The sequence below is a fragment of the Meriones unguiculatus genome, chromosome 3, assembly GCF_030254825.1.
Source record: "Meriones unguiculatus strain TT.TT164.6M chromosome 3, Bangor_MerUng_6.1, whole genome shotgun sequence".
NCBI lineage: Eukaryota > Metazoa > Chordata > Mammalia > Rodentia > Muridae > Meriones > Meriones unguiculatus.
In genome coordinates, this window is record NC_083351.1 from 28682276 (window position 1) to 28710268 (window position 27993).

Below are 27993 nucleotides of genomic sequence, written 5' to 3' on the forward strand. Positions count from 1 at the left end.
CCCCCGCTCCGCGCGCGCTCCGTTTTCCGTGACGCACGCTTCCCCCTCCCCTCCGCCGCGCCCGGGCCTCTGCATTGCCCGACGGCGCAGCAGCGCGGGGGCGGCTGCTTTCTTCTCTGGACTCCGGAGCAGAGGCCTGTGAGTGTATGGGAGCCTGGGCGAGGAGAGCGGAGAGGGCGGCGGCGGCCGGCAGCGAGGGCGGTGCTTCCCGCCCCCGGCGGAGGCCTCCCTTCCCTCCGCGGCCGCCGCTGCACTTCGGTCGGCGCCGGCGCCGCCATGTTGTGTCCTCGCCGGGCCCGCCGCTCTCGCCGCGGCTGCGCTCGCGGGGTCCGTGCGCCTGGGCCCGCGGGCTTTCTCCCATTGGCGGAAGGCGGCTGCGGGGGGGCTCGCTCGTGATTGGTCGGCGGCGCGGAGGCCGCGGACCTGGCACCTTATTGGTCACGCCGGCTCCGGCCTTGGGGGGTTGATGGAGAAATTGGCGGCTGTCGGGATGGTAGCTGCTCGGGGGCCGGGGGCGACCATTCCTCTACTGCCAGCGTGGCGAGGAGACTTCGGGACGAAGCCGGAGGCCCTAAAGGATAAAGACAGAGTGGTAGCCCGGCTTGTGGCCTGCCAAAGGGGGCACTCCTAGTTCCGGAGACACTGGGCCAACTACAAGATGGGGGCGTGCAAGCCCCTGGTTTGTAAACACCGGAACAGGAGTTAGGGAAGAAGGGGCTTGGAGATCCAGGGATGCTGGAGCGTGGACCAGCTTGAATGACCCCGAATAGAAGTCTGAGTGCATGTTACGGGAGTAGGGGGAGTGAGGACCAGAAGCACGGAATCACATTAGGGATTGTGCTGTAGAATTCAGGTTTTGAAACCCCGAGGATTTGGGTGGAACTCCGGAGTCCGTTCTTGGGTCCTGGAATGGGGTGTGAGAAACAGGTAAACAGAAAGGGATCCCATTGGACAGGTGTGTCAGGTTTTAGAAACTGAATGCCCAATTTAACATTGCATCAAGTAGTATCAGAAAGTCAGCTCTGGAAGATACTTGCATGAGTGGGACGTGGGTTACAGAATTTGAGATCACGGTAGTTTTGAGATGTTACATGTGAAGATTTCCAGCTCCGAGAAGAATGCAGAGCCAGAGCTTTGTGAATGTTAGACAAACATTCGACCAGCAGAGCTACACACCCGCATCCCCACAGTTGATCTCTTTGTGCTTTCCGTTCAGAGGTGCAGAATCACAAAGGGTCTGTGACCCAAACTCAGGACTAATAGACCTACCTTGTATTGAGTGCTTACATTGTACTGAGGGATGTCACACAGGAAATAGCGTTCTCTGAGGCAACCGTTCAGTAATTTGCTGGAGCCAGGTGCACTCCCCGGTGTTACTAGAGTCCTAGCGTGCAGACTAAGGTGGGAAGGTTGCTTGAGCCCAGGAATTTGAGGTCAGCCTGTAAGGTATGGCGAGACTTTAAAAGCAAAACAAAACCACGAGGAATTTAGTTAAGTTCACCGCCAGTAAGTGACAGCCCAAATCCAGACACAGGTCTATAATCCTCAATTCCTACATAGTTCCTCCTTACTCATCCCTTCTCCTTCATCTTTCTCTTCTTCCCTCTTTACTCTCCTTTTACCTTTTTTTCTTTTGAGATAAGTTCTCACATAGTTCGGGCTACTCTTGAATTCAGTCTATAGCTGATAATGACCTTTTCTGCTGGTTCTTCTGGTTCCACCCCTAACCAATGAAATTACCCATGCGTGGATTTTGGAGCTCTTAATTATTTTTTATTTTGAAAATTTTGTTACATTTTAATTTATTGTATACGTGTGGGTGTGTGAGCCATGAGGACAGCTTGTGGGTGTATGTCATCTACCATGTGAAGTCCACATGTTGCATTCCAGTCCTTAGGCTTTGTGGCAAGAGATCTTAGCAGGTGAGCCATCTGGCCAACCTGGAGCTTATTTTAGTTTTTATTTTTATTTTTGAGCCAGGGTCTCACTGTATAGACAATGCTGGCCTAGAACTCATAGAGATCCACCTCCTTTCTCTTGAGTGCTGAGATTAAAGGTGAATGCCACCATGACCAGGTGGAGCCCATATTTTTAAACCCTTTTACCTTGATACCATAGAAGTGTGGGAAAAGAAACCCCCTACCCCTCGTTTTTTTTGTTTGTGTTTTTGTTTTTGTTTCTTTTTTGAGGCAGGGTTTCTGTGTAGCCTGCACTGTCCTGGCCTAACTTTGTAGACTAAGCTGGCCTCAAACTCAGTGATCTGTCTACCTCTGCCTCCCAGAGTGCTGGGGTTACGGGTGTGCGCCACCATGCCTGACTCAAACTCTTGCATCGTAGTTCAGAAAGTTATTCAGCTGTTTTTAGGCATGTTCTTCGTGCTGAGGTCTCAAGGAGAGAATTGTGTCAAAGTCACTTAGCTTTGCAAATACAGCCATGTCTATCCTTAGTCACTGGGTAGCATTGCTCTCCTACGGATGTATTGACTTACTGGTAGAGATACCCTTTAAAGGCAGCCATTTGGGCTGGGGATATAGCTCAGTTGGTAGAGTATGGGCCTAGAATGTACTAAGCCCTGGATTTGATGCATTCTTGTAATCCTACCCAACACCTTGGAGGTAGAGAAGGAAGGCTCAAGAGATTGAGGCCAGCCTAGGATATATGAGAGTCTTTCTCTAAATTAACTAATTAATTAAAATGAAATAAAAACAGAGGCAGAGTCTTCCTAGGTAGCTCAAGCTAGCATCTAACTTGGGATTTTCTTGCCCTTGAGTCTACAGGGTATGTGTTGACTCTTTAACTCCTTTGGTACAGTGCCAAGAGTCACATGTCAGGAAAGTGCACTACATGTGATTGCAGTGATGACTTTAAGTAACAAGTTCAAATTTGCCACATTCATTGGAAGGAGAGTGGCAGAGGACATACTTAGGGTCACAAATGACCTTGAATTTTATTCCAGCCTCAGATACAATTTAAGAACATTCCTTAGCTAGCAAGTTGTTCTTTTCCATTCCACTTATTTCAGAGGAAACTGGTTGTGAGTTACCTCATGTTTTGCAGTCTTTTGTTTACTCAATTTCTCATGCATGGACAAGGAAGGTTACTGTACAGTACATTTTAGTATTTTCCCTGCAGAGACTGAAAGCACCCAGCATTTTTATGTGGGTCATTTGCAAGAGGAAAGGGATTCCGTCTTTGACCTGTGGGAAGGGGCAGTAAAGTAGCTGATTTTGAAATTGGACATAGGAAGGACTTGTGTCTCTGCAGTTTCTTCAGTCTCTATTTTGTGTGCTGGGGTAGTCAGTCTTACCTGAGTTTGAGATTTGTTTATTTGTTGTTTTTTCCTTTGTAAAGTAGTAATTATAAGAAAAGAAAATAATAGCATATGAGAAGATAATATTGTAGACCTTAATGCAGGATAGAACTCATCATTGTTATTTTTGGAGGACAGCGTAACTGGTACCCATTGCAACTGACATCCAGTTAGAGCTTCCTCAGCAAGGAGGTCTTTTATAGTTCTCTGTTGTGTGCAGTGAATTCCACAGGGGAGAGCAACCACTTGATAGGAAAGAACCCTAAGTTATTTGGACTGTTGTGGCTTAGAAGCTGATTTTTCATGGGCCAGTGTGAGGTCAGTCTTAAACTTCTAAATGCTCAAAGTGGTTGGGTAATTTGTTTCAGAGAAAAGTTATCTCATGATAGTCTCTGCTAACTAGCAGTTGGAGTGAGGTAAATAAAGATGGTGGGATGCAAAGTTCTTCATATTTGCCAAAAGGAGCTACTAAAGTTAGAACAACCAGTATTATTATATTCAGAGATTTGTAACTTTTATAGTTTTTTTTTAATAAGTTAACTTTTATTTTATGTGCACTACTGTAAAGGTGTCAAATCCCTTGGGATTGGGGTTATAAACAGCTGTGAGCTGCCATGTGGGTGCTGGGATTTGAACTCAGGACCTTTGGAAGAGCAGACAGTGCTCTTAACCGCTGAGCCGTCTCTGCAGCTTTACTAATGTTGAAAACTTGAGTTGAAGTTGGATTTTATTTATTTATTTATTTATTTTTAAGTAAGCAGAAGATAACATTGTAGTGCCTACAAAACCTTTTGGCAGGTTTCAGGGTTTATTGCTTCCATCTCACCTTTCATGTTTCTCAGCAGTGATCTGCAGAATGGGCTCATGCTCCCAGTCTGCAGAGAGATCTTTCTTTAAAAAAAAAAAAAATATATATATATATATGTATATATATATTTACATATATATTTATTATTTATACAGTATTCTACAGGGCAGAAGAGGGCATCAGATCCCATTATAGATGGTTGTAAGCCACCATGTGGGTGCTGGGAATTGAACTCAGGACCTTTGGAGAACAGCCAGTGCTCTTAACCTCTGAGCCATCTCTCAGCCCCCGAGAGATCTTTCTAATGGATAAACTTCAGATGAAGTTTACAGAGGTGAACTGCAGTCTGCTTTTTTTGCATGTGAATGTTTCTAGAATAAGTTTAAACTAGTTTTGTTTGGTTGGTTTTTTTGAAGACAGGGTTTCTCTATATAACTTTGCCTGTCCTTGCCTGTCTCCTTGTAGACGGAGATCTGTTTGCCTCTGCCTCCTGAGTGCCAGAATTAAAGGCATGTACCACCACACCTGGCTTTAAACTAAAGTTTTTAAGTTTTCAGTGTTGGGCTGGAGAGATGACTCAGAGGTTAAGAACACTGGCTGTTCTTTTAAGGGTACTGAGTTCAGTTCCCAGCGACCACATGGTGGCTCATAACCATCTATAATGAGATCTGGTGCCCTCTTCTGGTATGCAGGCACATGAGCAGGCAGTATAGATTATAAACAATAAATATAAAATTTTTTTCAATGTCTAAGGTACATAAATGTGTCCTATTTAAGCTTGTCCTGTCCATCGGTATGTAAGATTAAAGGATTGCTCGACTGTGAGTGGTAAACAGTGATCTTGAACAGTGTTTCAATAAGATAAAGAATGAAATGACTGAGGAAATGATATAACATATGTTTTATATCATGCCACTGATGGAAAGCTCTGAGTTTCTGAAACTGGTCATGCTACTGAATTGCTCCAGTCCCTAGACTCAGAAGCTGGACATTGCCCACTAAGATGCATGAAGATCCTTTGCCCATGATGTGTCCATTTTAAAAGAAGGAGGCCTAAGTTGGGCATGGTGGAGCATGCCTGTGATCCCAGGACTATGGGAGGCAGAGGCAGGTGGATCTTTCTGAGTTTGAGGCCAGCCTGATTTACAGAATGAGTCCAGGACAGCCAAGGCTACACAGAGAAACCCTGTCTCAAAACAAAACAAAAAGAATGAAGGGTAATGAGGTATATACTGTCTTCACAGTTGAATATCGTTGTCACTGTCTTAAAAATTACTACTCCCACAGCTGGGTGTGGTGTTTTAGGCCTGTAATCCCAGCACTCAGGGAGGCAGAAGCAGGTGTAGCTCTGAGGGCAGCCCAGTATGCAAAGCAAGTCCAGGACAGCCAAGGCTACACAGAGAAGCCTTGTCTAGAAAGACAAAACAAACAAAGCAAAATTACCGTTCTCCCTGAGTGTTAAGTACCATAGAACTTGTTTATTATGAAATGGCAGTTTAGGAAGCGCTTGGTTGGTTGGCAGTCATCTGGAAGGCAGAATACTTTGTTTATGGTGATATTTAGTTATTTTCAGTAATACTAAATTTAAAAAGGAAAACAATACACACTAAAATTCAATTATTTTAATTTGTGGCAGGGTCTCATTTTCAGTAATACCAAATTAAAAAGGGAAAACAATGTACACTAAACATTCATTCATCCATTCATTCAATTTATGGCATGGCCGCTATGCCTGTCCAGAAACTCATTATGTGTAAATCAGGCTGGCCTTCAATTTGCAGAGATCCTCTTCTGCCTCTTTAGTGCTAGGTCTAAAGAAATGTGCTACCAGGCTCAGCTAACATTAAACTCTTAACTGTTTTAGAAAGCTAGCTGAATAGAGTTGCTTGGCGCCCTTTCACAAAACTGTGTTGTTGAAGCTGGGTATGGTGGTGCATGCCTTTGAACCCAGCACTTGGGAGATAGAGGCAGGTGGATTTCTTAGTTCAAGGCCAGACTGGTCAACAAAGTGAGTCCAGAGCAGCCAGGGCTACATAGAGAAACCCTGTCTTGAAAAAAAAGAAAAACAAAATAAAACAAAACAAAACAGTGTTACTGAATAGTGACCAAGTGAAATATAGTTCCTTATTTTACAGTTATTAGCCAGGTCTTTGTACATGTGTGTTTGTGAGAACCAATAGAGGTTTTGTGTTATGATTGTTGTGGAGCTCAGGTGAGCAGTTCTAGGTAGTTGGAATTAAATACTCTGTGTAAGATGGCTGGGTCTATAAATATTGGGAAAGAACTTTTCTGAGAATGAAATATGATTCAAAAGTGACATAGACCCCAAGAGATTAATGTTTCAAAGGTTATCCAATCAAATTGATAGTTATAATGAATAGTGGCTCATTGTTTTGAGCTTGTACAGGGGCACATTATTATTATTCTATATATGTCATTAACCACTGAGTCCCAGGCAGCATCAGAATGATTCACTGGGTGAAAGTGTTTGCATGCAAGCCTAATGACCTGAGTTTGATCTTTAGAACCTCTGGTGGAAAGAGAGAACCTCCTTCCAGAAGTTGTTTTCTGATCTTCACAGCCCACACATGGAGTAGTAATAACATTACAACTGATTTTCCAAAAAAAAAATCATAGTTCATAAATTTTTTCATGATTTTTTTCAAAAAAAATTTCTTAATAGTTTCATCTTTCCCTACTTCTCCCACTCTCTCCCTCTCCTTTTTTACTTGCTCTCTTCTACTCCTCCCTCTCCCCTCCCCCTTTTCTTTTTAAAGAGACTCTATTTAGTCCTGGCTGTCTGGAACTATGTAGATCAGTCTGGCCTAGAAATCTAAGAGCTCCTCCTGCCTCTGGCCACTGAACGCTGGGACTAAAGGTATGCATCAACAATGCCTGGCCAGGATCTAGTACATAGTGCACTATGTAACCCAGGCTTACTAAAGCATTCTGAGTGATGAGGTCACACACACATATATATGCCACCATGCTTGGCTTCCCATTCGTGTTTTTAACCCTGGCTGCTGCCATACCAAGTGCTCTTATTCTTAAAATCTTAAGTCCCCTAAGGAGCTTCCTGTGACCAGCCTGACATTTAATTAGGCCCATGGTGAGGTCCTCTGCTTATATCCTCCTGTAAGCAGTGTGTGCATGTCCCTGTAACTCTCTTAACATAACATCTTGATCCCTGAGTTAATTTTCTTATAATAGATTCTAACCCCATTGAGGACAGACATTTTGTCTGGCTTGAGATTCAGGGCTTAGCACTATGCCTGTAAGTACTTACTGAACAAACAAAATTATCCTAATCTTCCAACCTTGTAAGATGTACAGGATACTGGCTGCAGTAGAGCCTAAATAACAAGCTTGAGGCCATCAGCTACACAGACATGAGGAGGAGGAATTGGAGTCTAAATCTGTCTAGGTGCAAGGTCTGGGCTTTTTTTGTGTGCTACTCCACATGGCTGCTCTTTTCCTTTTCTTGTCTTTACATATTCTTGTCAAGTGTTGAGACAGCCTGTGACTAACAGCCCCATTCATAGCTTTCCAGGCAGCTTGTCCCCATGTTTGGACAGCTGAGAGCTGAAGTAAATTCCTCCAGGATAATTTTCATCCATTGGTCTCATTTTATGCCTTGGAGTCTCTGCCTGGTCCCCTTCCCTTGTGTGTTTTAAAAAGTCTCACTGTGTACCCCTACCTAGCTTGGAACTTGCCATGTAGTCTAGTCTGGCCTTGAAGACTATTTTTCTTTAATGGAATAATTTAGAATTTATCATATACCTAAGGTCTTTTTTTTTTTTTTCCTCTCCATTCATTCATCGAGTAACCATTTTCTAAAGCACCAGTTCTACATTCCTTTATTTATTTTGATGATACGCATTGCTCTAACTGTTCTGGGCTGCCTTTGGGGAATCTCTTAAAAACTAATGGTTAGGGTAGGTTTTGTTAATGTTTTGTGGTTAGAATTGAACCTAGAGTTCCTATATGTGTTAGGCAAGTACTCTCCCACCAAGCCACTAGCCATGTCTTCAGTACCTGTTACATTTTTAAATGGTATCTCACTAATTGCCTAGTCTGGCCTACACCTTAACCTGTCATCCTCCTGCCTTAGCCTGTAGCTGAGATTACAGGCTTGAACTGCCAGGCATAGCTATTTTTGTCTTCTGAAAATATGTTGATCCTTAAAAAAAACAAAACCTTGAGGTGGGTTTGATTTGGGAGGTAGCTAATAGTTATTCAGAACTAAATCAGGGATAATATGTGGGTTAGAAACTGTAATCCAGTGGATAGCTTCTGATTTTCTTTCATTTGCTTATAACTTTGAGACTGGGGGTCTCTATATAGCCCTGGAACTCACTATGTAGACCAGGTTGGCCTTGAACTCAGATCTGCCTGGTTCTGCTTATAAATGCTGGAATTAAAGGCATGAATCACCATTCACAGCCTTATAATTAAAAAAAAAAGATTTGAAACAAACATTAAAATACATAGATTTGGCATTAAAATAATGTGACTTTTGTGTCTTTAAAAAATCTGGAGCTCACAGTGAGGTATACCAGTATTCCCACATGGCCATTTTTGTTCGAGCTGATAGTGTTTGCCCTTTAGATAGGATGCTCACTCTGCAGTGTTCCTCGGTTCTTTTTATCTCATTTACTGACACTGTGGCTAAAGTCAGGATTGGTTTATATCTTTCCAGGAGCAGAAGGGCTTTTTTCTTTTTGAGACAGGATTTTGTTGTATAGCAAAATCTGGTTGGTCTGGAATTTACTGTTTGCAGCCAGGGTGTCTTTGAACTCATGGAAATCCTCCTGTTTCAGTCTCCAGAGTGTAGATTATAAATGTGCACCTGATTTATATGTTCATGCTGAGCATTGGAAATAGATGGGAGAAAGATACAGTTGCTGCCTTGAAGAATCTTGTGTGGTAATAAATTATAGTGGTCATAAAGTACTGTAGTAAACGTATGCTTAGCTATTTCCTGAGTGCCTACCATATCCTAGATTTGCTTAGTGCTCTTGTTTATCTCAGCACTCCTGTGAATTAATACTATTCTATCACTTTCAACAAGAAAGAATCCCAGGAGTGGTTAAGTAACTTGGCTAATATCAAACAGCTAATAAGGAGGGAGCTTCAAGTCAGAAATCAGTGTTGTGGCCAAGAGCACGAGATCTCAGTCTTCTGTGAAGCGCTGAAGCTTGAACTGCGTAACCTGAGTTACTGGTTTTCTTTCTTAGTGATGAGAATGCTTTTTAGGGCAAGTTGATGCAATTGTGTAGTGTAGAGGGCTGCCAAGATGCAGGGCCAGGGGAGAATGGAAGTTAGAGTCCCAGATATCCCATGAGGCGCTTAGTCTACAGTAATATCAGCTAGTGAGGAGAAAAGCTATAGTAAGTGAATGGGTCAGGTTGCCAAATGGAAATTCAAGGATAATTTGTGTTCTCTTCCCACTGTGGTTTGAATTCTACTGTGGTGACTGCTGATGAGAAATAGGAGTTGAAATGTTTTTCTTGTAAACTGCCAAGAACTAATAAAAACTATGCCCAAGACCTTCACAGAGTAGCAAGGGACTTGATTAGTTTAATCTGGTACATCAAAAGCAGAGTTGAAGGGCAGACTTTTGGAACAATAACCAGACCTCGGCTGTGACTGGTGGTGAAAGGCCTGGATTTCCGGTCTACAAACCAGAGATTTTTAGTTCCAGCTGGGAGTCCTCTTACACAGCTTTTTACAGCTGAGGAATTGCTTGCTGCAGGACTTAAGTGCATAGAAGAGAAATTACTGCAAAGTAGCTTTAGGGCCTTAACACAAGTCTTGTTTCCTTCTGCATGGTGTCCTCTCTGTAAAAAGCAGAAGGTAGAATTGGATAGCATTCAAGCAGTTTAAATTTTTTCAATGTTTATTTAAGCACAGCATAATGCACTATAGTCCCTCCAGTGTATACAAGTATTACAGATGAGCAGACTGTGGCTCAAGCTTAGTTCATGTCATAGAATTAAAAGCTAGATAGTAGAGCCCAAAATCTACAGGCAATTCTGGTTACCTCTGGTGACCTTCAGTACCCTAGAATTTTTCCACAAAACAAGTGAGCCAAGTAAAACTGTTAATCTCTCTTGAGATCAGTCCTGCTGCCTATTTAACAGACAAAGCAAAAAACCCAGGGTCTTTCTTTGTAGATCACATTGGAATGCTGAATTCTTTTGCACCGGAGTCCCCGCTTGTGAGATGGGATTACATGTATATGCTCCCATGCCTGGTTCAGAGTTTTGATGTCATAGAAGGCATTTTTTTTTCATTACATTTTCAGTAAATTGGAGTGGAGCATTGTGGTAGGCTTCCTTTGGAGTGCTACTGTCTCTGCCACCAATTTCATACATAACCCCCAAATCATCCTATTTTGATTTGTTGGTGTTTTAAAATAAAATTCATTGCCTTGGTAGTAATCTGTGCTTTTAAAATTACTATGAATACAAAGACAGGTACCTTGTATAGACATAGCTTCACTTTGATAACATTAAGAAGGCTTGAGTATTCTGTTGATTAATCCAACTCAGTTTTAGTCTCCTGTTAATAATTATCAACAAAAACCTGGAAGCAGATAGTTACAACTTTCTACCCTTGCGCACATTGCTTCTCTGGTTTACTGCCATAGGTTACTGTAGCAATATCTTAGAGACACCATTCATGGCCAATCAGAAGCAATGAAATTACCTTCAATTTTTTAAATGGAACTCCATAGCCAATAGGAAATCCTTTAGGTGGGAAATGTAGCGACCCTTTCCTTTGGTTTTTTTAAAGAACAATTCTAAATTTGCCTGCCCCACTTTAGAAGCGCATGAGACCATATGTGTCTGCTGTGTGCATTTGCGGGATATTTCTAAATCTTAAATTCTTGGTTTGGAAGTGAAGAATCTGACCCCTGTTCTGCTTCTCAAGGTAACTTTAAAACAGGAAGTGTACAAAGGAGGTAACTGATGACGTGAACAGCCAATCATGGCTTTGTATTCTTAGCTGATAAAGCAGCTCAGCCAATGAGACTGCTTCGGAGGCAAGGTTTGGTGTCAAATAGCAGGCTAGATTGAATGCCTTTGACTGTTAAAGTGGAAGGAGGCTGCAGGGCTTCATTGGAGCCTCAGAGTTTTTCACTGAGGCAGGGGTCAGCTGAAAGACAAAGAAAAATGGCGAATAGTTTGCTGGGGGGTGGGAGGACAGCTGTTCGGGTTTTCATTGGAGTGAACATTCCAGACTCAGGTTTCTGCATCTTCTGCTGCCTTTTGTCCTCCGTTCTTTTTTTGGGGGGAGGGATAGGAGTGACTTAAATTCTCCCTGTCCGAGGAGATATAAATAACTCCATGTAAAATTAATGCAGTTCTCGGTAAGTTTAATTCTTTGTTTTGTGTTGAGATGATAGAGACTGTTTAGCTTCAGAGAGTGTAGACAAGTTGCACTGTTTCAGAAAATGGCCACTTTACATTCCATGCATACCTCCTTGGTGCACCTAGATTACCTTGCTCTGTTTAGATTTTGCATGTCCTTCAACTAGAATTTTCCTAGTTTAATATCGACCAGACAGAAGAAAGAAGGGCTAATCATTTTTCAGGACATACAGTAGGAAAGCACTTTGTTTTTGCATTGGGTAAACTTAACTGTTTTCCAAATAATTTTCCTTTGTTCAAGTGCACTGAAGCTTTTCTACAGAATAAGCTGAGTTGTTTTAAGAGTTTTTCTATTTCCATGCACTTTGCTGACATACGTGATTTAAAGATAGAAGTTACATTATTGCTCTTTCAATTTGTTTGAAAATATGATTTGCAACTGATGCAGGTTCTAAGGGGGAAGGCCCACATGCCAGCCTGAAATTCTCCTGTAACTTTCTTAATCTATGTGTCTGACTCCAGATTCTAATAAGAATCAGTTAAGTAAGTCTTTGTTGTAAAAATGTTTATTTTGGTTTAATATGCTTATTAGTTTAGGATCCAATTAAATATTGGAAGTAAGGAGCTTATGTTTTTGTCAGTTGTTGATTTGGTTCTTTAAAATTATTTGAGCAGATGCTTTTTGTTTTCAGTATGAAATATATTAGGTGTTTACTTGCAGTTTGTGCTAGAAAAGTTAAGTGTGTAGATAGCCTTTTGCCCTTGATATTTACCCCCTTGCTCATGGATATGAAGCTAATGTAGGTTGCTAATCAGTAACAAGTCAGCTCTTGTGAATAGTGAAATCATCAGTCCTGTGTACTAAGATCTGTAATATGCCTGATTTTTAAAAAGCAATTCTTTTTTTTTTTCTCTCTCTCTCTTCATTTGCAAATACTGAATGAAGGTCATTCGAACATTCCTGCTGCAGATTGAGTGTAGAGCAGTGAGGCAGCAGCGGCTTCTGGACAGGGAAAGGAGCAGGCCTGGCCAGAGAAGTTTGGAAGGTGTTGATCTGCCTTCCCTTGCTTCCTCTTGAGGGAAGGGTTTACCTGAAAGGATCCCTTGGGGGTTTCAGTTGAGAAACTTGCAGCTGGAGTGGGATGACAGCCCAAGTTCTTGGATGCAGGCCTCTGTCGCTGCTCTGAAAAGTGACCTTGAAAAACTGCCGAGGAGTCGAAAGATTGAAGGACAAAGTTTGTTTATTTGGATTTGAACTGTAAAGCTCTCTTAAGATGAAACACTGTACTTCTGGAGGTTCTAGTCCAGTGGTTAAAGGAATCTGTTGTAGTTCAGATCAGGAGTTTTTAAGGAGTAGTAGGCCAGGCACATTCCCCCTGCCATTTCTTTCCTCACCCCCACTCTCAGGAAAAAATTTAAAAAAATCTTTCTGATATGATAGTTGAGTGACTTAGCTAACAGATTCAGAATTCCTTGCATGCCACTCTGTCAACCTTGTAATCTAGAGGGTTCTTACTGAAGAAAATGGTATTTCAGGAGTTCAAGCAGTTGTATCTGTGAAACTCCTTTTGGAAGATTGAAATGCTGATGGTAAGAAAACTTAATTTGGGGGAATTTTAAGCCCTAAGAGAAAGATGTGTTAAATATTATTTTAAGAGATACTTATTTAATTTTGTTTTGTGTTGTGTTGGCTGTTGGTAATATAAGTTTTTTCCAAGTTATGTAGGATTTAAAAAAAAAAAAAAACAGGTGCAGGTATTCAATGACCTTATTGGCTCTGAGATAGGTCTTGAAGTAGAGGGATTAAAAAATGAAGGTGGAGGGGAAAAAAGGAGCTGAGATAAAACTATGTTCTTTAGAGCTTTGTGGTGCTAGTTCTTAGAACATGTAGCCAAGTTTTTCATCTTTTTAAGATCATCCACTACCTGGGAAAACAAGCCTGTGCAAAAGCCTGAAGCTGCTAAACTGTTTCCTGTATGTTGGATGGTGTTTGTGGACCCTTCATTTGATACTTTAGTGAATGGCACTTAAACAATCCCCTCATATAAAAAATTAGACTTGAAAACATTTTGTAGACAAAGGAGAAAAACTTTATATCCAGAAAGAGCAAAAAAAGGCTTATGGAATTAACCATAACTTGGACAGGAAGTGACAGGAGGGGTTAGGGCCAGGGAGGCTTGGCTAGGGCCCAACACCTGGACCTTTTTAGTTTGTCTGCTTTGGTGACAATATTTTGAGACGGTAGAATATAAACTGTTTAAAGCCAAGAGTCTTGCATTCAAATCCCACTCAGCTTTGTGAGTATGGGTAAGTCACCTGTTTAGAGTCAGTTTATAAAAACATGGGCCCTAACAGGCTGTAGCTGTAACTCAGAGTGTTTGGCTAGCATACAGGAAACCCAGGATTTGATTCCAAGCACTTTATAAACCAGGCATGGTGGCACATACCTGTAATTCCAATAGTTGGGAAGGGAGAAACAGGAGGACCACAAGTGCAGGGTCATGCAGAACCAGCCTAGGCAATGTCTCAAGAAAGAGACCTAGAAAGTGCAGTTTGGTGAATGGGATGGTATATGTGTATAAACTGTGTACACATGTGTGGGGGACATTATAAACAGGCCTGTACCACCATGTCTGACTTTTGACATGGATGCTGGGTATCCAAACTTAGGTCTTTAGGCTTTAACACACTTGCTCTCTGGGTCATTTCTCTAGTCCCCCCCACACACCTTTTTTTTTTTCCTTTCTTAAAATTTATTACATTTTATTTATTGTATGTGTGTGGGTAATGATCATGCCATGATGTACATGTAGAGGTTAGAGGACAGTTTCAGTAGTGGGTTCTCTCCTTCCATCTTGTGGGATCTAAGGGTTGAACTTAGGTTGAAAGGCTGGGAGGCAGGCTCCTTTACCTGCTGAGCCAATCCCCACCACCAACCCCCGTTATTATGTGGTCTAGGCTAGTCTTAGATTTAGTCAAGGATGACCTTGAACCCCTGACCTCTCTCCACCTGGGTGCTAAGATTATTGATTTATACCATCTGGCCTCAGAGGATGGAAACTAGGACCTTGTCCCTGCAAGGCCAGTGCTCTACCTGAGCTACATCCCCTGCAGCTCACTTATAGGTGAGTCTTGAATGAGATCTGTATGTTGAAAATTCAGTGCACATTATGAATTGCTGCATAAATCTTGCCTGTGTCTGATGCAGGCCAGTTGAGGGACTTAAGTGTTTATGGAGATAGGTGTGACACCAAACAAAAAATACCGGGGTTGGGATATATTTTTAAAATACTATTTGATCCCTCACCTGCGTATTCCTATTTGTGTTAACAGGGTCCTGTTTTTAAATTAGTTAATTACTTGTGTAAGTGTGGGCATGCATGTGACAGGGCATGTGTGTGGAGATCAGTTTTCTACATCTGCCCTGGGTTTCAGAGATCACACTCGGGTCACAGCACCAGCTGGATCCTGTCAGACACATGTCTTTAGATACTGAACCACCATCCATCAAGTTCTTACGAAGGAATTTTAACCCCTCTGTGAAATATTAAGGGTCTTAGCCAGAGGATTCAGGAGTTGATCATCCTCTGTTGAGTAGGGGGTTTAGGGATAACCTGAGCTACAGGAGCCAGTCTCAAATACCAAAACCAAGTCCGGACGTGGTGGCGCACACCTTTGATCCCAACACTTGGGAGGCAGAGGCAGGCAGATCTCTGAGTTCAAGCCTAACCTGGTCAGTCAAGGCTACACAGAGAAACCCTGTCTCAAAAAAACAAACAAAACCAACAACAAATTAAGGACCTCAGATAGGATGTAATGGTAGTACTCCCTTTGATTCTAAAATTTGTGTGTGTATGTGCACGCATATACACAAACATCCGGAGACAGAAGATACCACTTACATATGGAGTTCGTGTCCTCAGGCTTGCTTGGCAAATGGTTTTACCCACATATCCATCTCCTGGCCTTTTTCAAAAAAAAAAAGCAAGGAAAGAAATGATGCTTTAAAAAATATTATTAACTTTAGGAGCGTCTCTGAGGGAAGATGGGGAGCCTGCTTTGATTGGAGACTGAGATGTGCTTTTTTTTTTAATGTGAATAAGTTGTAATTGTTGCTGATTGCTTAGCAGAGGTTATATTTTTTAGTTTGTGTGCCAAATATTTATAAGTACACTGGAGCCATTTTTAGTTTGTTTGAAGTTATATTGTTTTTCTGTCTGCAATCATTTGGGAGCTTGAGAAGTAGTTACACCTTGTAGAATAGTAAGGAGCAAGAAAACAGGCCTCTTTAAAATATAAGCATGAATGCAAATTTGACAGTTGATACTGTGTGATGCTTCTGTAGCATAAGTGATAGAACCCCATACAGGCATCTCTCACATCTATTTTACATGTCTAGTGTTATCTATTTTTAGGGTTGTGTGTGTCCTCTCCCCCAGTTCATGCTTTTGTTATTTTTTATTTCCTGTCCTATTAAGTTACTTCCTTTCAGGCATGGTCAGTCTGAGGCATTGATGTTGGCCTATTTTATTTTATTTTTTGTGTATTGAAAAACTTAATTCAGACAGAGTAAGATTCAGCAAAGTTAACATTACCTTAGCTAAGTAACACCTCACCCCAGGTCTTAGGCAGTGTGTGCTTGTAAACAGCAGCCGTGGTCACTGAGCTTTGTGTTCCTTAAAGAATGGGCCACCTTTTCAAGAAGCTGTGTAGTGGGGCTGGAGAGGCGACTCGGTGGTTAAGAACACTTGCTGTGCATACAGAGGACCCGGTTCAGTTCCCAGCAACTATGTGGTGGCCCATAGCCACCTGCAACTCCAGAATGGCTCTCTTTTTCTGGCCTCTGCAGACACTTGCCATACATGTGGTTCATATACTTAAGTGCAGGCAAAATAAGCATACACATGAAATAAAAACAAGTAAGCCTAAAAAAGGGCAAAAAGAAACAACAGGGAAAAGTTGCATACTTTTGTGGGGACTTAAGGAATCTAAAAAGCATTATTGCTGCTCCATTTTTTTCCCTTCTTTCCTCTCTTTTGCCTTTTTGCAGTAGGAGATATCAAACCCATGGCTTTAAAAGGGCCAGGTTAGCACTCTACTATGGAGCTAGTCCATAGCTCCTAAAAATCATTCCTGAAAGCAGATCATGGTCTTCTTTGTGAATCAGATTATTTTTGCCCATGCTTATCCCCAGAGCTTGATTAATGCTAAATTAGGCTGATAGAATAATTTAGGCAAGTACTCTAGCACATCTGCAGCCCTCCCTGGAGTCATGGGATCTAGTCTAGTTTTTCTTGGAACAATTGAGGCCAGTGTTGGGGTTTTATTAAGAACTCAGCTTTTTAGTGACTGGCCTGTATAAGGTCAGAGCTTTTTTACTCCCATCGAGTTCATTGCATCTGTTTTTTGTTTTTTGTTTTTTTTTTTTAATTCCTCTGGGTGTTTTTTATCTTTTATGTTTCCCTTTCTTTTGGTACACTTGCACACTTTCGGTACACCTGTACAGAACACAGAAAGAACAGAGAAGTAAGCCATGAGGGTGGTTCTACACGTGGGTGTCTTGGTTAGGATGTTTGCTGGGGCAGCAGACTTAGTGTGCCTGTTGGGACTGAAAATCTCTTGCCTCAGCCAGTCGCTTGTTCTGAAAACTGAGAATCAGCTAGGAAGCTAATGGTGTCCACCTGGTTGAGATGTCCCTGAGAAGTAGGTGACTTTTATGCATTACACAGAAGTAAAAGAAGGTACATAAGCATAACACCTGCAGGCCAGCTCATGCTTTTTATTCTTATTTGTTACTAATACTCTTCAAGAGCAAGCTGTTTGCACATATGTTTGGTACTAGTTCTTCGGAGTCTTTAAGGTAACATTTTAATGAAATAAGAATTTTAACAGTTGACAAGACTAAAGTAGGAATCCTTGTCTGTATATGCCCAAAGTAATACTTTGACTATGCCAAATGGTATCATTGTGTGTGCTCCTGGGTAATTGTGGATTTTTGTTCTTTATTTTTGGTAGCTTGTTTCTTGAAATTTTTAAAGTTTTTCTGACCACTATCACATATTTGAATAAAAATTAGTTTATTGAAAGAATGAGTAATTGAATCATGTAACTTACATGATTCATGTAAGTTCATGTGACTTCAGTGCTGAAGGACTTACTAAGTCCTGAAGTGTGCTGTGATTGAAATTGACTGTAGACGTGGCTGGGTAGTGTGTGCTTGCTGAGCGCACTATGCAGAGCTTTTCTGCTCTTTTACTCTGTTCTTAGCATAAAGGCCAGCCTTTAGATCTTGGTCAGTCTCCACTTGCTTATTACTCTCCTCTCCTCTCTTTCCATTCAGTAGCTGACCCAGCGTTTAAGTTCTGTAAGTTATTACAGTACTTGTTGTTGAAGGTGTCATTTGGCTCCCATTTCCATGGTATTAATTACGTAGGAAACTAAATGGAAGGTGGCATGACTAGAAATATTCAGATAAAACGAGGTTTTCTTTTCTCTACCCTATACTATATAATTCTTAACTCTGAGGACCTCCTGAAGTTAGATGCTCTACCCATTCTTTCTTACGAGTTTATATATCTGTATTTTTTGTGTGGAAACTTAAAATGCACAAGTAAAATTTTACTCCAGATCTAACAGTTAGGCAGGGAGACTTATGATGTGCACCAAATATTAGGAACTGATGTGGAAAGTACAAGGGACGTATATAGAATTCAAAGGGTGTATTATGTGTTGGAATGTAGCTCAGTTGGTAGTGTACCTGCCTAGCATTCATAGAGCTTACCTCAAGCGGTAGCATGATTCTGTAATCCTAGCACGCGGTGGGGTGTGGGGTAGATACTGGAGAACCAGAAGTTCAAGGTCATTTTCAAAGCTAGCCTAGGCTTTAAAAAAAGAATTAACAGAAGAGACCTCAGTTTACTAAGATAGACAAACTGGCTCGGTCAGACTTCCGAAGGTAGGAACAAGACCATTTTGAGCCATAAGAAACAGTAGGAACAAGGTCATGATTTGCAGAGTGCAACTTTTGCACTGAGAGTAATAAATAGGTCACTCTGCTCAGAGCATAAAGAGATGAGTGAATGACAGGAAGATATAGTAAAAGAAAGATGTCAGGCTGGAGAGATGTCTCAGTGGTTCAGAGCACTGTCTGCTCTTCCAAAGGACCTGGGTTCAAGTCCCAGCATCCACATGGCATCCATCACAACCATCTGTAACTTCAGTTCCAAGGGATCTGACACCTTCACACTGATGCACATAAAATAAAATTAATAAACTATATTTTTAAAAAGAAAGATGTGTAGGGCAGTTGGGATCAGGTGTCGGAAAGGCCTTGACATTGAGATCGATTTCTCCTTGACATTAGTGACTTGAAGATCCGTAGTAGTAGATTGGTGTGGCTTTATCAGATATGTATCTTCAGTTAAATTTGTTGCACATCCTATGTAAAATGAAGATGGTACTAGAAATTTTGTGGTTTTTATTTTAACTTGATCTTTCCTTTCTTGAACATAAACTTTGTAGATGACAGTGTCACTTGTCACATGTCACGATGCCAAATGGTTGGACATGTGTGTGAGAGGCTTGTGAGGAAGGTTATAGTCCTTGGTAATGTAGGTGGGTTAGCATGGTACTTGAGTCGCTACTGTTACTGTAATCATCTTCCTTATGATTGCATGGAGGTTATGGAGGCCTGAAGAAAATGGTGGCAGCATGAAGAAAGGTCAGGTGAGGACACTACTGTTGAACACTGTCATTGCTTAGCAGTTCATGGAACTTGAGAGACAGTCTGAATGGGTAACAGATAAAAACTGAAGAGGGGATGGATCAGGTTTGAGAAAAGATAAATTTTGAGTGTGGACATAGGAAGTTTCAGTTTTGCTTAGCTTAGCTTTCTAGTTGGAAATGTCCAGTGAGTAGAGTGTATATTTAGGACTGGACATTGGGGAAATACCAGAATTGTTAGTATATTTGGATATCTTCATCATCTTCTCCCTCCTCTTCTGTGACAGTACTGGCAATTGGATCTATGGCTTTGTGCCTGGCAGGCAAGTGTACCACCATTGAGCTGTATTCTTAGCCAATAATAACGGAATTTAAACTCACAGTAATTATAGCTAATCTGGGTGACAGATAAGAGAGAGTATAGGGAGAGAATAGGTAGAATTTGCCAGGCTACATAGCAGAGATAGGAACAAACAAAATGTTGGACCCCTGGGGTAGATGGCACATGCTTTCAGTCTTACCCCTCAGGAGTCATAGGTAGGTGACTCTGAATTTGAGGTCAACCTGTTCCAAATAGAGAGTTTGAGGCCAGCCAGGGCTACATGGTGAGACCTTATTTCAAAACACAAACAAAACAAGCAAGCTAGAGCCTGTCCATAACTAGGCAGCCATAACAAGGTAAGCAAGTTATTTAGCTCTCATCTCCCTCAGAGTGTTTGAGTACTATGTGCGCATGATACATGATCATTTTCCCGTCATATATGCAAGAAGTTAGTAATGACTTTTGTGTCTTTTTAAAAAGATTTATTTATTTATTTAGTATGCAGCGTTCTGTCTTCATGTGCACCTGCAGCCAGAAGAGGGCACCAGGTATCACTATAGATGGTTGTGAGCCACCACATGGGTGTTGGGAATTGAACTCAGGACCTCTGGAAGAGCAGCCAGTGCTCTCAACTCTGAGCCATCTCTCCAGCCCCTTCTTTGTGTCTTGACCTGTAAGAGAAATACAGCTCTAGAACGTGGTAGTCTTCAGTTTCTCTAAAGATGTGTGATATTTCCTTGAGGTCTTACTGGGTAACTTCTTGAGATACATGTGTCCAGAAATGTATATTTCCATCCAGTGCAAGATTAGATTTCTGGGTTTCACCGAATTTAGTATTACTTATCCTAACTTTGAGAAGTCTGAAGCCTGTGAAGCCAATGAAAAGTACATGTGTAAAACTGTGGCAGTGTTTGTTTAGCAAATAATTCACATCCCAAATTCACATCAACTGACATGTTGAAAACCACAGATCTATAGGACCTAGCAGAATTTTCACTATACACAACCTGGATTTAGTTTCTAGGTTAAATATGTTGTAATAATCTTCATTTGAAAAGAAAGTAAGATACTTGTCACTGGAGAAATAATGGTAAATTTCCATCTGTCCTGCTTGGTTATTTTTATCCTGAGTTCTTGTGATTTCTTTCCTGTAATTAACTGGCTAGATGCCCATGCGGCTTCTCTCAGTGATAGATGCCCATGCGGCTTCTCTCAGTGATAGCCAAGCCTGAAACAGTGTGCATTTTTATATGCGTCAGCACTTCACAGTTAGGTGATTTTGTACTCGTATGTGGTATTTACTAGTGTAGGTAGGACAGAAAATGACCTCCGTGTTGAGGGTGGGGAAGCAGGGGCCAGAGCCTGAAGAGTGAGTCCAGTGCTCTTTACAGTGCACGTCCTTACTGTATATAGAAAAAGTCTGCTTATGGGGTTTAGTCCTCTCTGTTTTCCCCATTCCTGTGTGGACTCTTCTACCCAAAGACACAGGTTTTTGTTGTTCTTCCTGTGTTTTAAAACAAGGGGTGGTTCATGTCCTTGGAAAGTTGATGTAAGAGGATTACCAAAAATTTAAGACCATTTTGTTTTATAGAGTGAGACCCCATCTTTAAAAAAAAAGGATCAAAAAGCCAGGTGGTTGGTTGCACATGCCTTTAATTTCTAATCCTAACATTGGGGATCTCTGAGTTCAAGGCCAGCCTAATCTACAGAGTAAGTTCCAGGACAAGTGCCACACAGAGAACCGTGTCTTGAAACAACAAAAACCCAGCCAAACAAAATGGACACAAGAATATTTCTCAAGAGATCTTAGTCTTGTGTAGAATATAAATGATCACTTAGGTTGAATTTTTACTTTTTGGGGTTTTTGAGACAGGGTTTATCTCTGTAGCCTTGGCTGTCCTAGAACTCAGAAAGATCCTCCTGCCTCTGCCTCCCAGAATGCTGGGATTACAGGTGTGCGCCAGCACACCCAGCTTTAGGTTGATTTTAAAAGGAACAAATGCATAGTAAAATTGAATTACTTTGAAAATTTTTTTTTTTAAAAAAGTGGCCTTAGCAACTTTTCAGAACAAATTACAGACAGATACTTTGTACAGTAAGTAATACATGTTTGGGGAACTGCCTTCTGTCAATCCTAAATTCACTACAGTCATACGAATAAATGTTTTCTAAAATAGGTTAGATTAGGATTAGGAGTTCTGAGGTATTTTCCAGCCATGTAGGTGCATAATTTGTAGTATGTATTGGGTTCTTCACTTAAACCACACAGATCAGTGTTTTTAGACGAGTAATGGCTAAACAGTCTGCTTTAGACATCCTAGCTGTGATTTATAATTCTTGTTTTAACCCTAGTGAAGTAATTAGAACAAAGGGCATCTGTGCAGTTATTGAAACGTCTGTAATGAAAGACTGACTAAGACTGCTGAGTATTACAGTCGAAGCTCACCAAGCCCCAGAAAGTGAACTGGGTCTACAAGACCTTTTCATTTCCATTATTGTCTGGTTAACCCTATAGTGTATTCTCACTCCTTGAAGGATTCTGCAGCTTACCAAACTTGAAAACTTTAAACTTAAAATAGCCAGTTTCAACCCTGAAAAGTGTGTAACGATCTGGTGGCTTTGCATTCTGTTTTTCAGAATGATTAGGAGCAATAAAGATAGAAACAGTAAAATAAAGGTAGATATGTGTTCCAGTATGAGAAAATCCACAAGTTCTTAAGTTTTATTTACCAGTAAAAATCAATTTCTATTTGTCTATGTGCATGTGCTCACAGAGGCCAGGAGAGATCATCAGATTCCCTGAAGCAGGAGTTACAGGCAGTGAGCTGCCTGTTTGGATGATGAGACCTAAGCTCTGATCCTTTGCCAGATCAGCACTCATAACACTAAGATATCTTTCTTGTTGTTTCGAGACAGGGTCTCACTGTATTGCCTTGGCTTGCTATAATTCTCCACTTAAACCAGGCTGGTCTTGAACTCAGAGAATAACTCGTCTTAACAAAAGACAACTTGAACAAAATAGCACAGGGCTAGTCAGGCAAGAAGATGACTACAGGTTTGAGGCCAGCCTGGGAGGTATATATAAAACAAGTGGGTATGGTAGCATTTGCCTGTAATCCCAGTGCTGGAAAGATAGAGACAGGAAGATCAGAGCCTGCTGCCCCGCCCTTTTAGATGAGTCATGGACTCCAGGCTCACTGAGAAATGCTATCTAAGAAGATATGGTAGGGTCTGGAGAGATGCTTCAGCAATTAAGAGAACTGACCATTCTTCCAGAGGACCTGGGTTCAATTCCCAGGACCCATGCAGCTCACAGCTGTCAATAATCCAGTTCTAGGAGAAAACAGTGCCCCTTTCTGGCCTCTGTGGGTACCATGCAAGTGGTGCACAGACATACATGCAAGCAAAACACCAGCACACATTTTTTTTTTTAAGTGAAAATATGGTAGTGAGGCCTGAAAATACAGCTTAATTAGGGTGCTTGCCTAGCATATATGAAGTGTTGGCTTTTATTCCGAGCAACACATAAACTGGTTCTTCTGGTACATTCCTGTAATCCCAACACTTGGAAGGTGGAGACAAAAAGTTTCACCCAGGTTCAGTTCTCAGCATCCACATGGTATCTTAACACAGCAATTTGTAATTCTGATTCCAGAGGAACTGATGCCCTCTTTTGGCTTCTGCAGGTACTGCACACATATATAGACATACACAGGCAAAAAAAAAAAGATATACATAAATCATAAAAGAAAAAAACCTTTAAAACCCTCTAGGTCTTTTAGTTGAAAATTACTGGTTTTAGACCTACTTAATTTACCAGCACAGTCTTCTGTTTTCCAGGAAAGCCTGTGTTTAGATATATTGGGCTAACAGGAGAACAGTTTCTCTCCATCTCCACCCTTTTCTTCCCTACTATTACTATTTTTTAATTTCTATTGAATTATTGCACAGAGGTTTCTATACCAATAAGAAGGAATCATCCCATATACAAATTTCAACAACATGAGGCCAAAGATTCTTTTAGAGTAGTTCTTGAGGATCCTCCTTTGGTCTTTAGGTCCATGGCCCTTCCACTGTATGCAAAGCATGTTTGTTTTGAGTGTGTGTCAGAAACAGATAGTTACGTTAGAACGAAGAAGAAAATAGGACTGTAGATATTGGAACTTATAAAATAATATGCTAAAATAATAAGCCACATTAATAAGTCTGAAAATGCCACTTGCACAAGTAGACTTGATTGTGCACTAAGGATGTTTTGAAGGGAAGAAAAAATATTGTTGAAGACCAATTAGTAAATGTATTAAATTTCCTTACAGTTACAAAGGAAAGAACGTTCGTTTCCTATTGAAGCTATACCCCAAATCCTTAAACAGTAGTTATAGTCCATGAGATGGTCCCCAGAAATTTTGCTTTGTGTGTCCAGAGATGGACCCAGCTGGATCTTTCTTTAATTTTTCCTTTTATTAACATTAAAAAAACAAAAAAAAACAAAACAAAACAAAAACCTCTTTGGATAGTTTGCTTGCTTGTGTGTCTGTACACTTGTGCGTACAATGTCTGAAGAGGCCAGAGGAAAGTATCTGGAGCCTCTGGAACTGACATAACAAACAGTTATGAGTTGCCATGTAGGTGCTGGGATTGAACCTATGTCCTGTCATTGCTCTTAACCACTGAGCCATCTCCCCCACTCTCAACCTCAAGACATTATCTCACTGTATGGCTTTGGCTGGCCTGAAACTCACTATGTGATCAGGCTGACCTCATACTCAGAAATCTGCCTGCCTCTCTGGCTCCCAAGTGCTGGAATTAAATGTGTTCCTATCCTGAACTTGCGTTAGAGCTTAAAACAGAATTTTTCTTTTGATGATAGGGCTAAGTGGAGTCTGGTGGTATAGTAGCTGTCCTAGACTCCATGTTCTGATTGCTTCTACAAGATGAAATAGCCTCACACACCCTGTTTATACAAGTCTGACATGTTGAAAGAGATGTATTCTAAAGATTTACGTATCTCTGGTTTAGTCTAGAGGGCAAAGCTGCATCTATCCTTGTCACTGACATTCCCAGTTTTTAAAATTTGAAGTATTCTTAGTCACTTCCAGCTTTAATTGTTTGCCTTTTTGGAATTAGAGCATTTTGTTCTAACTTGAGTGGTTTAAAAGGTTCTTAACTATCTGATATTCATAAAAGAGATGAGAGGTCTCTTTATTTTAATTTATATCTCCATGCATATGAAACAGAGCTGTTTAAAGAAAAAAAGTAAAGCAAGTAAACAGCAAGGAGTTCTGATGCCTGACAGGAGCTCTTGGCGTGGTGCTGTCCTGGAACTGTGGAGGCCAGGAGTAGGTGTCTGTTGCTGAGCAAACAGTAGTGGCTCTCAGAAGTTAAGAGATTTGCCCGAGATCATAAACATTCAGGAATTGTTAATAAGGACCCCCAGGACCAATGTATTTTGTTTTAACTTGTGCTTTACTGCCCCCCACTGTTCACAGCTGAGTACTCAGAAATTTGGGAAGGGAAAGACTAAAGAAAAAGTGACAGTATGGAAGGAAAGCAGGTGTGGGGTGGTTTGTGTGGATAGTCCCAACACTCAAGAGGCTGAGATGGGAGGATCACTTGGTTACTACCCTGGCCAACATGATGAGACCCCACAGAGAGAGAGAGAAATGAAAGCTACAGGGATGCTGGGAGCAAGTGGATGTTTGGTCTAAGGATTTAAGTCAGTAATGCCATGCTGAGACTTTTTCAGAATATCCTGAAAATACACCTGAGGTGGGGAGGGGAGAGAAAGTGGAGGGGGCAGGCTCTTAAGCTATACTAAAGAGCATACATAGCTTAGGGTTCTTACATTCTAACTCTCCTATGAACCTTAAGCTTCTTCTACCCCATGTTCCTTGACAGGAAGTAGAGGAGGAATAGAGTATCTGACACAGCTCTAACTAGTACCCTTTCCTTTAAGGGGCCAAATAGGATTTACAGGTCCTGTGGTTTCTGTTGAAAGCGATAGACAACATATGCAAATTAGGATTGCATCTTCAAGGAAACTTCATTTATAAAACCGGACCACATGTCATACTTGCTTTGTGGTCAGTAGTTGTTGAGGTCATGCCTTAGCATTCTTCACTCAATATTTGGTCCTTTTACACCATCCTACAAACTTCTGATAGTAGTATTTTTATTACAGTCATGCATATGGATATGATTGAAGTTTGAGCACTCAGGCAGGGGTGAGGAAAGTTGGAGAATAAGACAACCTGAGTTCCATCACCTGGATGGAACTTAAAATATCCTCTCCACACCATGCCACCTTCATTGTGTGTGCCAGTTGCTGTACCTTTTTCTTTTCCTGTTACAGCCTAGCTATATTATCTAGCTCTTGTTTCAGAGACCACGTTGTAGTAGATAGCAAACAGAAACATGTTTTTGAAGGAGAAAAGGTGGCTCTGTTGCTAGTTTTAAAAATATGCCTGTGTACAATCAGGCACAGTGGTGCATGCGTTTAGTCCCAGCACTCAGGGAGACAGAGGAAGGCAGATCTCTGGGTTTGAGGGCCAGCCTGGTCTACAAGTGGAGTCCAAGACAACCAAGGTTACACAGAAATCCTGTCTTGAACAAACAAAACAAAACAAATCATCATCATCATCGTCGTCATCATCATCATCATCATCATCATCATCATCATCATCATCATCTTGTGAGCAGATCTTTAAGGACAGTGTCTATAGCCAAAGCCAGATACAACCCTAGAGATAAACAGACGGATACTCAGCTGTAGACCTTGACAGTAATCAGTTAGAGAATGTAAGGCTCCATTTTTGTAGTAGTGACTATGCAATAGACTGGCATACTAACAAGTCTATGTCTCTCTTTTTAGATTTTTAAATTACATTTTACAGGTGTTTGCCTGCATGTATGTATGTGTACCATGTGTTTACCTTGTGTCCAAGATCAGAAGCAGGTGGTTGGTATAGTATTTATTTTAAAATGATGCCACGTACACAACAGATATTGTATGAAAGAGATTTATTGAATGGAGGTGGAGAGATAGAGAGGAAAAGGAAAGAGAGACATGGTGCCCCTCTACCCCCAGGAAAGAAAGTGAGGCAGAGAGAGCAAGAGAGGAGAGTAAGAGAGACTAAGTGGGGTTGGTACTTTTATAGCTTGTGCATGTGCAGCAGAACCACATCTGCCACGCACCTGGTGGGTGACACATGATTACATCATAGGTTACTAGGCAACCCAGAAGCAGGCTGCCTATATGCTAACAGTGGGTCTCCTAGAACTGGAGTTACACATTGGTGTAAACCACCATGTAGATGCTGGGAATTGAACACAGGTCCTCTGCTAGAGCAGTAAGCGCTCTTAACTGCTGAGCCATTCTCCAGCCCCCACAAACAGCTCTCTGAATTTGTAGAACTATGTTACTTTTTTTCCTTCTGAAGCTGTTTGTGATTGGTTTTATGATGAAGAACTGAAGGCTTGAAATGATTTTTAGCCAGTGTGGTTGATAATGGCATGCATCCTAAGGACCATCTATAAATATAAATATAAATATAAATATAAATATAAATATAAATATAAATATAAATATAAATATAAAGCAGATTATTGGTAGAATAGTTTCTTTAGAAATTTTGAGTTTTCAAATTCATTTTTTGTACAGCCATTTAGATGTTTGGTTATCTAATGTAGCATGCGCAGATTAGCTTCATCCCACCTCCTTTTCCTATCTGTCTATTCAAATTAGCATTCTTGTCTCTTCATTGCTCACTTACTGGTGTTTGTTTGTTTGTTTGTTTGTTTTTGTTTTTAGAGACAGGACTTCTCTGTGTAGCCTTGGCTTTTCTGGACTCACTTTGTAGACCAGGCTTACAGAGATCCACCTGCCTGTGTCTCTCTGAGTGCTGGGATTACAGGCATGTGCCACTGCACCTGGCTCTGCTTGGTTACTGTTTCAAATATAACATTCCAACAATTTTGGCTGGTTCGCATAGAGAGATTGGAGCTAATGACTTCAGTAAATGCTTAAGCAGAGCTGGAACTAAAAGTGTTTAAACAGTGACAGAGGAAGACATGGGTAAAAAGAGAGTAAAAAGCTGTGAAAGGCTCAGTGGTAGAGCAGTTGTCTACTATGCACAGTCCCAGTACTTAGGGTGGGAGTTTTGAACCCAGATGTAATCTTAGCCCTTAGGAAACTGATGCAGATGGTTGTTGAGGCAAGCCTGAACTCTGCGCAGTTCCTTAGGGGCCAACCCCACAGCAACATAACAACATCCAAAGCTCTGTGCTGCTGTAGAAACAAACTGAAAAAAAAAAAAAGAGGGGGGATAGGGACTTTCTTTTGGTTTTTTACTTGGTTAATTTGAGTGTGTGTCAGAGGACAATTTGTGGGAATTGGTACTTTCCTTCCAATATATGAGTCCAGGGGATGGAACTCAGGTTGTCAGGCTTAGTGACA

At 41.1% G+C, this 27993-nt stretch overlaps 1 protein-coding gene across 6 annotated transcripts in view; it reads left to right on the plus strand.

The window, feature by feature from the left end:
• The window catches only part of Nfyc (nuclear transcription factor Y subunit gamma), a 68380-nt gene continuing 40387 nt past the window's right edge, over positions 1 to 27993 (plus strand). For 2 of the 6 annotated variants that reach the window (XM_021639465.2, XM_060379672.1), the window contains exon 1: positions 1 to 138. The gene's annotated coding sequence lies outside the window, so the exon portion shown is untranslated. Of the gene's footprint in view, positions 139 to 661; positions 680 to 909; positions 928 to 11036; positions 11055 to 11299; positions 11494 to 27993 lie in introns of those variants that run through there. The other 4 variants (XM_060379671.1, XM_060379668.1, XM_060379669.1 and 1 more) reach the window with 4 other exon arrangements.